This window comes from Mus pahari, chromosome 4, assembly GCF_900095145.1.
Source record: "Mus pahari chromosome 4, PAHARI_EIJ_v1.1, whole genome shotgun sequence".
NCBI lineage: Eukaryota > Metazoa > Chordata > Mammalia > Rodentia > Muridae > Mus > Mus pahari.
In genome coordinates, this window is record NC_034593.1 from 128035700 (window position 1) to 128045789 (window position 10090).

General features: G+C 38.6%; 1 pseudogene; it reads left to right on the forward strand.

The window, feature by feature from the left end:
* The first annotated feature begins 7964 nt into the window (after positions 1–7964).
* LOC110321055 lies at positions 7965–8337 on the forward strand (annotated as a pseudogene).
* Positions 8338–10090: the final 1753 nt, after the last annotated feature.

Consider the following 10090-nt stretch of genomic DNA (forward strand, 5'->3'; position numbering starts at 1 on the left):
TATGTGGCAGAGGATGGCCAGGTTGGGCATCAATGGGAGGAGCGGGCCTTGGTCCTGTGGGGATTGGATGCCCCAGGGTAGGAGAATGCCAAGGTGGGGAGGTGGCAGTGGGTGAGTTGATCGGGGAGCATCCTTATAGAGGCAGTAGGAGGTGGGGATGGGATAGAGGAATTCTGGGAGGTTGGGAAACAGGGAAAAGGGATGCCATTTGAAGTGTAAATAAAGAAAATATCCAATAAAAAAATTCTAAAAGAAAAAAAAAGGATTGATCATTCTAATATGTATATGTGTATATGTATACATTCATAATGTATAACGTATATTATATGTCATGTATATAGTCATGTTACTTTTGCTAGACCTGCTTACATGTTAGATGAAAGCTCCCGTCACCTGATTCTTCCACACTCCGCATAAACCTGAGAGGAACTTATAGCCAAATTAAGCAACTCTTGCCTTTGAGTTTTCATTCGTTTGCTTTTGTTTTGTGTATTTGTTCTTTAAGTCAAGACTTTTCTGTGTATCTCAGACTGGACTGGAATTCATTATCTTCCTGCTTCAGCTTCCATGGCACTGCCATGGCAGGGATACCTCATTATTCTCAGTGTGCTTTTGTTTTTCTTTGCCTGTTTTAATCCATTCAGGTTCACACTTGTTTTTTTGTTTTGTTTTTTTAATCATACAATTACTTAAGAATTCCTGCTTAATAACATGGCACTTTGAAAACCTAAGGTGATATTGTTCTGATTAAGATGCACAAATTAGCATCAACAAAAATTCCATAACAACATATCTAGATATCACTTCTATATCATTATGTTTTACATTATTCAGAACTTTAACAAGAAAACATTCATTACTTGTTTTTTCATACATTTATTTCATTGCACCTAATGTAATTATAAAACTGGAGGCAAAGGTGTCTATTTAAAATTAAACACACTAGTAATAACATAATTTTCTCTACTCTGTGAAATGGATGACATCAAAGCTATTAAAATATAGATTATAATGTGCATCTCTTGATGTTGTTTTCGTTTTATGGATCATATCTACTCTTAAGTTCTCTTTTAGGGCAATTTCTAAAGTTCTTCCGTAATTCTTGACAGAGTTCCAAAACTGCTCTATGTGACTTCCCCATAATGTAATTAATTCTTGTACATATGTTCAGAGCATTTTTCTCCAAATAAAGCCTTCTTAAAGATTTTCAGAGACTTACATGGTCACATAAAATGAACTCCACACTGCTATCTCGAGACCTTGCTGCTCTGGTTTGAGGCACTGGGCTTTATTAATGCCTAAAATGGAATAATAAGCACAGCAAACATACACGTGATGCTCATCTGTCACCTGGAGTGCAAGGTGAACTGAATTCAAATCTCATGCTTCCTCTTTTAAACTTTGGCTGAATGATTGGTCATAAAAATTTACCCTCATCATCACCAGAGCTGGCTCAAACTTAACACAAATCTGTATCCAGCACCTATCAGTGTAAACTCTTACACAACTGCCAGTCTGCAGAAGTTGACAGGATGTCTTCATCTTTTTTCCCCTGATCTCTCCATTTCTCCATTGAAGACTCCTTTGATGGCAGTCAGTCTGAGGAAAGCATTATCAGGAAAGGTCCGACGCTCTGCGCTTCTTGATTATACTCTGTTTCCCTCTTCATGTCTGTGGAGGGATTTACTTATAAATTAATAGGTGCATGTAATTTTAAATTACATGAAAATGCATATAAATTATCAGTTCATGCTGGACCTTACCCATAGGCTTCCACTAATTATTGTCTATGTTTCTCTATCTTCTGTGGATTGCTATCAGTAAGCATTATAAATAAAGTATTATACTCAATATGCTCTTTGGTAGTCAGAGTTTAGTGCAACTAAATAAACTGCTTTTCTTTCCCAGTTTTTATTTCATGATACAATAAACAATTTTTCGGTCACTCATTTATTGCTAACCATTTTGATTGAAAGAAAAGAACACGTGTTCTCATGGTCATAAGTGAAAGCATAGGGAAGTGATGTAAAATGTTCATACTCCCATAGAACCTCCATTCCGGCCTCTTCTGTGGTGTCATTAATCTTAGCAGATCGTTTTATTTCCTTGCCCATTTATTTCCCGTCATATGATCCTATGAAACACATATGCACTTCCATAGGACTGGCAGATATTGTTAGTCACTCATGCAACGGTCATTTTTCTCTGCTGCCTTACAAATGGAGATAATTTTTACTCAGGAAGTGGTATTACCAATGTGCTCTGTTAAAATGTCAAAATCAGAGTTTTTCAGTCAGGTAAAAGGGCAATTAAACACGGGTCTTGGCTTTAAAAAAAAAAAAAGATGAATATGTACCTGAATAAGCTTTGGGGGGGAGTTGGTGAAAGCAGGGAGGGTTCGCTGTACATTGTAACATCCTGAAGTATACCTAGAAAAAAAAAATGGTTAAGAAAATGATGAGACTATCTCAGGCTCATAAAAGTCAAACTAGAAAGGAAAGGCTACCTTGCCTTAGAAAATCATTGCAGTAGCTTTATAGTACTGTCAGTTTATTGTTTTGCAAAAAAAAATAATAATTTTGATTGTTATTTACTTAACATGAATAATGTCCATTCTTCATTGAGAACAACTCTGGAATTGTATTGAAGACTTCCCATCCACCAGTAATGCTCTTCTAATGTAATTTATCTGCTTCTAGAAAAGACAAATTATCAGTTGCTTCTAACATTGCCCCCTACAAATATTGTTGCAGAAAGCATAAACAGAGAGAGGGAGAGAGAGAGACTGTGTGTGTGTGTGTGTGTGTGTGTGTGTGTGTGTGTGTGTGTACAGACTAAATAGATACAATCTGCTCAACCTTATAATGTTATTTGGATGTATGTGTATGTTTGTGGAGCTTATCCTTTGGTTTCTTTTTTTTTCCTTGTCCTTTTAACAGTTACTATGTCTCTTTGTAATTATACCAAGACACTAAATGATTGTGCCAATTATAACCATTGTATTTATAGTCTAGTAACTGATATTCTTTGTGAAGAGTTCTCAAATTTAAATATATAGTTTTCTTTAAGTGATATGTTTTTATACATGTTTTCTATTCACCCTTTTTGCACACTATGAATGAATTCCTGATATACAATCTCACATTACTTTCCTGGCCTCTGAAAATCTTTTTCCAAAGTTTAGCTTTAATTAATGTTTTTTATCTCTTTTTATTAGTTTATCAATGATAATAAACAGTAATTGACTCTGAAACTTAAATATTTTTAAATTAGCATATTTTAATGCCTTTCTAGTTGCACCCTGTTGTGTTGTCTGTTGTCCTGTGCTGTTAAGCATATCATTCAGACCATAGGTAGTTGTACACCACCATAAAGCTACCACTATAGCCTTGAAGGGACATGATTGCCTTGTTGTTCCCTGGGATTTTTCAGTATTCATACTTTTGGTAGCATAATGCATAGTGTAGATAAACTTCATTCTTCTTAACCAGGATTTTTCTACCTGAAGTACCTTATGATGATATTATGTCGCCATGTAGCTATTAGGGTGAAGATTCGGCTGTGATTTTCAAAGCTTTTTATAAGGAAGTATACGTTTTGTTTTATTTGTTACCATAACTATTAAAGGTTGGCTACTGAGGGTTTCCAAGGCACAAATAAAACCTTGGGAAATATGTCCTTTAGAAGGTCACTCATCAAATGTCCGTTAGAGGTACTCTATGGATTGTAGAGATAATCTGAATAAATGTTTTATTAAATTGGCAACTGTTCAAATATTGAAAGAATGTTTACAAACCTCTGAATAACTACAAGTCAAGGACATTGATCTTTTTCAATTGCAAGGGTTGATACCTGCCTGTTATAAGAGAGAGAGAGAGAGAGAGAGAGAGAGAGAGAGAGAGAGAGAATCATAGTAAAAGACATCTGTTATCTCTTTCAGCTAAATCAAAAACCTATATGCTCTAGAAATGTTTTCAACAACTTTAAAATGGAATTTTAGCTGATATGTAATTATGATTTCCTTAGATTTAGAACTGTAAGACTACAGATCATTAACAGTGTCTTGGCACAACTATAGTTTATTTAGTAAGAAAATTATACCTTTACTTTGTGACATGTTTAATAGGATGCCATTTTAGGGTGGCACACTTAATGCCAAAGTCCTCTTTGAGTGAATTAGCTCTCTGTAATTAGACAGAGTAGTCATTAGTAGTTTTCTTTCCTCGGCTGACAACTTTAATATGAGAGCACCCAAATTAATACTTAGTTGTATTTAATCATTATAATTTCTTACACCAGTTCTCTCCATTTTTTTCTGGCCTTCAATTTCCCATTTCTTCTCCTTCTGAATAATTGTGTGCTTTCCAGATACAAAGTAATATCATCTGTGGATTATTCATTATAGGATTTATCATATGTAGTTATGTGGGCATGGCTAGTCCATGTTCATTCAACATAAGGTTGTGTTCCTTGGACTAAATCCTATAATTCTCTCTCCAGTTGAATTGTTTCTTTCTGATATTTTTAGGAATGTTTTAACATAGTGGTAACATATAAGTGGGAGAACACAAGCTTCAGACTTTATGTCAGAAAGAAAATCTTGCATAGATAGAGAGGACTTGAATAATGTTGGATTCCAGTATTCATAATTCAAGACCAGCAAATTTCAAATTGATATAACTTGGAAATGAGATAATTAAGTTTAATTTTGCGGTAAATTTCCAACATACTTATTTAGTTGTTGATATAATCAAGACAACACATATGATGGTCAAAGAGAAGCACTATAGAATACAGTGTGTATTTAAAATAAGAAGCTGAGGAACCAGCATGAGTAGACTCTCCATTATCATTATTGTATTAAACGCAGGTCATGTTTTATGTAAGATAGTAAACCAATAATAAAAATGTCATGTGCTTTTAATACTACTTCATTTTATTTATTTTACTTTTTCTTTCATTGAAATTTTTCTCCTACAATATATTCTAATTATAGTTTGCCCTCCATTAACTGTTCCCTGTTATTTTCCACTTCCTCGGTCCTCTGAATTCACTCCATTTCTGTCTCTAATTAGAAATGAACAGGATTCTAAGAGATAACAATCTAATATTACAAATTAAATATAATAAAATGAAACAGAAGCAATCATGTTGAGGTTGGACATGACAACCCTACTGGAAGAAAAGAGTCCTAAGAGAAATGACAAGAAATGGAGACTCAATTTTTCTATTAGTCAGGAGTCCTACAAATGACTAAACTAATAGCTATCTCTATATTCAGAGGACCTGGAGCAGACCCATGTGGACCCTGTGACTGCTGCCCAGGTCTCTGTGAGTGCATGAGCACCTTTCTTAGTTGATTCAGGGGGCCTTGTTCTCCTGCTTTCTTTCATCCCTCTGCATATTCCAATCATTAATTTTCACTGGATTCCATAAGCTCTGAAAGGAGGAATTTGATGGAGACCTCCAACTGGGAATCACTCTTTTTACATAGTGCCTGGCTGTGGGTCTGTGCATCTGTTTACATCTACTGTTAGAGGAAGCCCCCCTGATAAAGCCTGAATAGGCACTTAGTATAACAGAATATCATTGGGAATCAGTTTATTGACTTTATTTATTTACTTACCCTTAATGTTTGGTTTTACCAGATCAAACACTATCTAGTCTCTTGTTCGTTGTTATCCAAGCAGTATTGAGTATGAGTTCCTTCTCAGAAAGTAGGTCTTAAGTCAGCTCAGACATTGATGGTTACTCCCCCAATTTCTTTGCCACCAGTGCACTAGCATATTTTGCTGGCTGGAGAGAATGTGGGTTTTATGAAGGGTTGGCATCCACATTTCTTTTTTAGTAACCTTCAAAGATACAATAACATAGGAGTAAGACCTCCATTTAGAAACCAGCTTCTCCACATTTAATGAGTTGTGTTGGTATAGTCCTGGCCAATGGGGTAATACTGTTCAGTTTGTAGAGAACAACTTTTTTGTCTCAGTAATAGCTTGAGGATTTCTATGGGACCCTGTGCAATAAGTCAAGTGCTGGCATTGGAAGCCTTGCCTAGTTATAAGAGATGGCCAGCTGAGACTTTGAATTCTCCATTAATAAGAATCCTCATTACAATAAATCACCTTCATAGATTCAAGGAATTTTTAGAACTTATGAACTAAGTTTCTAAACTACCCTACAAATACCCTTCAATTGCAGCCATCTACCCCTGCAGTCTCTCACTCTACCCAGCCCCCATCTTCCTGTACCTGATCTGCACTCCTATCTCCACCCTCCTCCAGTTCACCTGTAAAATTTTTCTAGTTTCCCATCCATGTGTCCACCCATGCCCATTCTCTTTACCTAACCACTCTGAATCTACAGGTTGTAGCTTTGTTATTGTTAACTTGATGGTTAATATCCGGGTATGAGTGAATGCATGCAAATTTGTCTTTATTGGAGGGATTACTTCAATCAGAATGAGTTATATTTCCATGCCATTGCCCGCAATTTTTATGATGTCACTTTTTTTTTTTCAAGACAGGGTTTCTTTGTGTAGAAAAAAAACACACTGTAGATAATGTGTTCCTGGTTGTCCTGCAACTCACTCTGTAGAGCAGGCTGGCCTCAAAAAAACAGAAATCTACTTGCCTCTGCTTCCCAAGTGCTGGGATTAAAAGCACCACCACTGCCCAGTTTACAATGTCATTTTTTAAGCCAAGTATTACTCCACTTTGTAAATGTGCTACATTTTCTTTATCCATTCCTCTCCTGAGAGACATCTAAGTGGTTACCATTTTTGGTCAAGTATTAGTGAAGCTCTAATGAATGTGGTTCTTGTTATAGAACAGAATATCCTTTGGGTATATGCCAACAGTATAGATTAGTCTTGAGCTGGATCAATTTTTAAATTTCTGAGGAACCTAATTATTGGTTCCTATAGTATCTGTACAAAATGGTAATCAAGGAGTATTCCTCTTGTTCCACATCCTTGCCAGCATGAGCTGTCACTTGTGCTTTTTATCTTAGCCATTGTGACAAGTGTAAGGTGGAATCTCAAAGTAGTTTTGATTGGCATTTCCCTGATGTTAAACATTTCTTTAAGTGTTCCTTGGCCATTTGAGATTTCTCTACTGGGAATTTTATGGTTTAAGCTGTACCCCATTTTTAATTGGATTACTTTTTGGGATACTTTTGATGCCTTGTTCTCTATTACTTTATATATTTTGGATAGTAGTCCTCTATTGGATGTGATGACAGTAAAAACAAAAAAAAATATTATTTCTGATTCTGTAGGTTGCTGCTTTGTCTGATTGTCTCCTTGTTCTCACAGGAGTTTTTCAGTTTCATGAAGTCACATTTATTCACTGTTAATGCTTAGAGCCTGTGCTACTGGTGACGCTGATATAGCTGTCTCTTGTGAGGCTATGCCTGTGCCTGGCAAATACTGAAGTGGATGCTCACAGTCATCTATTGGATGGAACACAGGGCCCCCAATGAAGGAGCTAGAGAAAGTACCCAAGGAGGTAAAGGGGTCTGCAACCCTATAGAAGGAACAACAATATGAACTAACCAGTAACCCCCAGAGCTGTGTCTCTAGTTGCATATGTAGCAGAGGATGGCCTAGCCAGCCGTCAATGGGAGGAGAGACCCTTGGTCTTTCGAAGGTCATATGCCCCAGTACAGGGGAATGCCAGGGCCAGGAAGTAGGAGTCGGTGGGTTGGGGAGCAGGGCGGTGGGGAAGGTATAGGGGACTTTTGGAATAGCATTTGAAATGTAAATAAAGAAAATATCTGAGGCGGAGCTAGTGCTGTGGGTGGGCCACACAGGTGCTATGGGGGGTCCCTGTGGGGAGGTAACAGCTGCTGTTTGGCCCAGCAATTTACGGAGAGGCGGGGCGTCCGAGGCCTTGAATATAGGAGAGTGTCACCCAAACAGTCAAGAATGGAGCCATACCAAGTGGACTAGGATACACCTCCTCACCCCAACCTCCCGATGGCATCTGAGGCAGAGCCCCGCCCCCTGGGCACGTTTGAGTGCCAGCTTTGTACCTTATCAGCTCCTTACAGCTATGTGGGGCAGAAGCCCCCAGACACCCAGGCTGTTGTCCTCCTGGAGGAGAAATACATCATGAAGGATCCTTCTCCTCAGACAAGGCCAGGTTTCTGGTCCTTGGTTCTCAGTGCTGTGTGTGTGGCAGGCTGGTGTCTATAGGCCCGGACTGCAGCCTGTTCTACTCCAAAAGGATCTGCCTCCTCTGTGTTCAAGACAACATGAGTGCTTTCCCTCAGGAAATCCAGCAGGATGTGGAGAAGAGAAAGAGTGCCAGCAAGAAGCACTCCAGCCGTCCCTGACTGGCAAGGGCACAGCCCTCCTGTGAAGCATCGGGCTGGGCTCGGCCAGGATTCTGGCTGGGAGCTGTGGACCCAGTCTTCTCTGAACTGGGTGGAGTACCTCCAGCCTCAGAAGCCGAGGAACTGGCCAGGACCAATGACAGACAGCAGAGGTGTGTGTATCTAGCTGGAGCTCTAGGTCTGGCCTCTGGAGGCCAGGAGAGAGGGAGAGGGACCCCCTTCTCTTGACAGCTGGTAGACACTTTCAGTAGATGATGACGTGGGAAGGCACCTAGCTTCTCTCCAGAGTTCCAAATAACATGACGTCATCTGTCTAGGGAATTCAGCCTCTGAGGGCCAGAGGGTAAGCAAGGGTCAGATCACATCCCTGTAACACCTCGGAAATGACTTAAACTTTGACTCTGTATCATATTTATAATTAAAAACCTGAAGGATAAAAAAATATATAATAAAAAAAGAAATGTAAATAAAGAAAATTTCCAATAAAAATACAAAAGAGGAAAAAAAAAACTCATCTGGGCAAGGTATTGAAGGGAAATGAAATTTAAAATGAAATTTAAGGCCTGGGATTCATGCAAGCCCAGGCAGGTCATTGTTGGAACATTCCTGGGACTGAACCAAATGTTCCCCGCCCCTCAGGTCTCCTAGCATTCCTGCCTTTGCACTTACCATTCTGCAAATGTGTGGTCATTCTGCTGAGTTTAAATGAGCCAATCACGGGTAACCGCTCTAATTCTTGCTAGCCCTGACCCTCCCCCTATAAAAACCCCTAGTTTTCTGGCCCCGAGGTCGGTGCCTCTGCCTCCTGCCTGAGGTACGCATCGTCCCGGAGCTCTGCCATTAAACTACCTCGTGTTTTTACATCAAGATGGTTTATTCGTGGTTTTTGGGCATCGCCTTCTCGAGACTAAAGTGGGGAGGGCTCCCCATGAAAGTCTTACAGTATAAAATAGAATTTATTAAGTATTAACTCAGGATTATTGGCAGTAGGTAGATTAAGTGCATGGAGGTTGGAAAGTGGCCCAGCTTATTTGTGCTGATTAATGTATATGAAAATATGAAGGCAGTGTGTGTGTGTGTGTCTTTCTTTCAACCTCTGAGAGGTTGGATTAGTGGAAAGATATAGTTTAAGTTTTGTTTTGTCAAGGATTACCTTGTTTTCTCCATCTCTGGGGATTGAAAGGTTTGGTGGGTGTGTATAGGCTGGCATCTGTGATCTCTTGGAAACTGTAAAACACTTGCCCAGGACTTTCTGGCTTCTAATGTGTCTGTTGAGAAGTCTGCTGTAACTCTAATTAAAGACTCACTTTATATTTCACTAGGCCTTTATCCTTTGCAGTTTTTAATATTCTTTCTTGGTTCTATAAATTTAATGTTTTTGATTACTGTATGGCAGGAGATTCTCTTTCTTGGTCCACTCTAGCGTTCTATAGGCTTCTTGTGTGATTTTTGGAATCTATTTCTTTAGGTTATAGTAATAGTCTTCTATGACTTGTTGGCGATATTTTTTTGAGCTTATTTTTATAGGAATTCTTCTATTCCTTTTATTCTTAGGTTTGGTATTTACATAGCATTTGAAATTTCTTGGATGTTTTATATCAGAAACTTTTTAGTTTTAGCAAGTTCTTGGACTGCTATACCAATTTCTTCTATGCTGCAGACAGACTTTTCTGGGGTCCCTGATCTGCAGGGAACGGGTCTCTGGTTGCAGGTGAGCAAGGATTCGGCGAATGTGGGATGACAAACAGACACG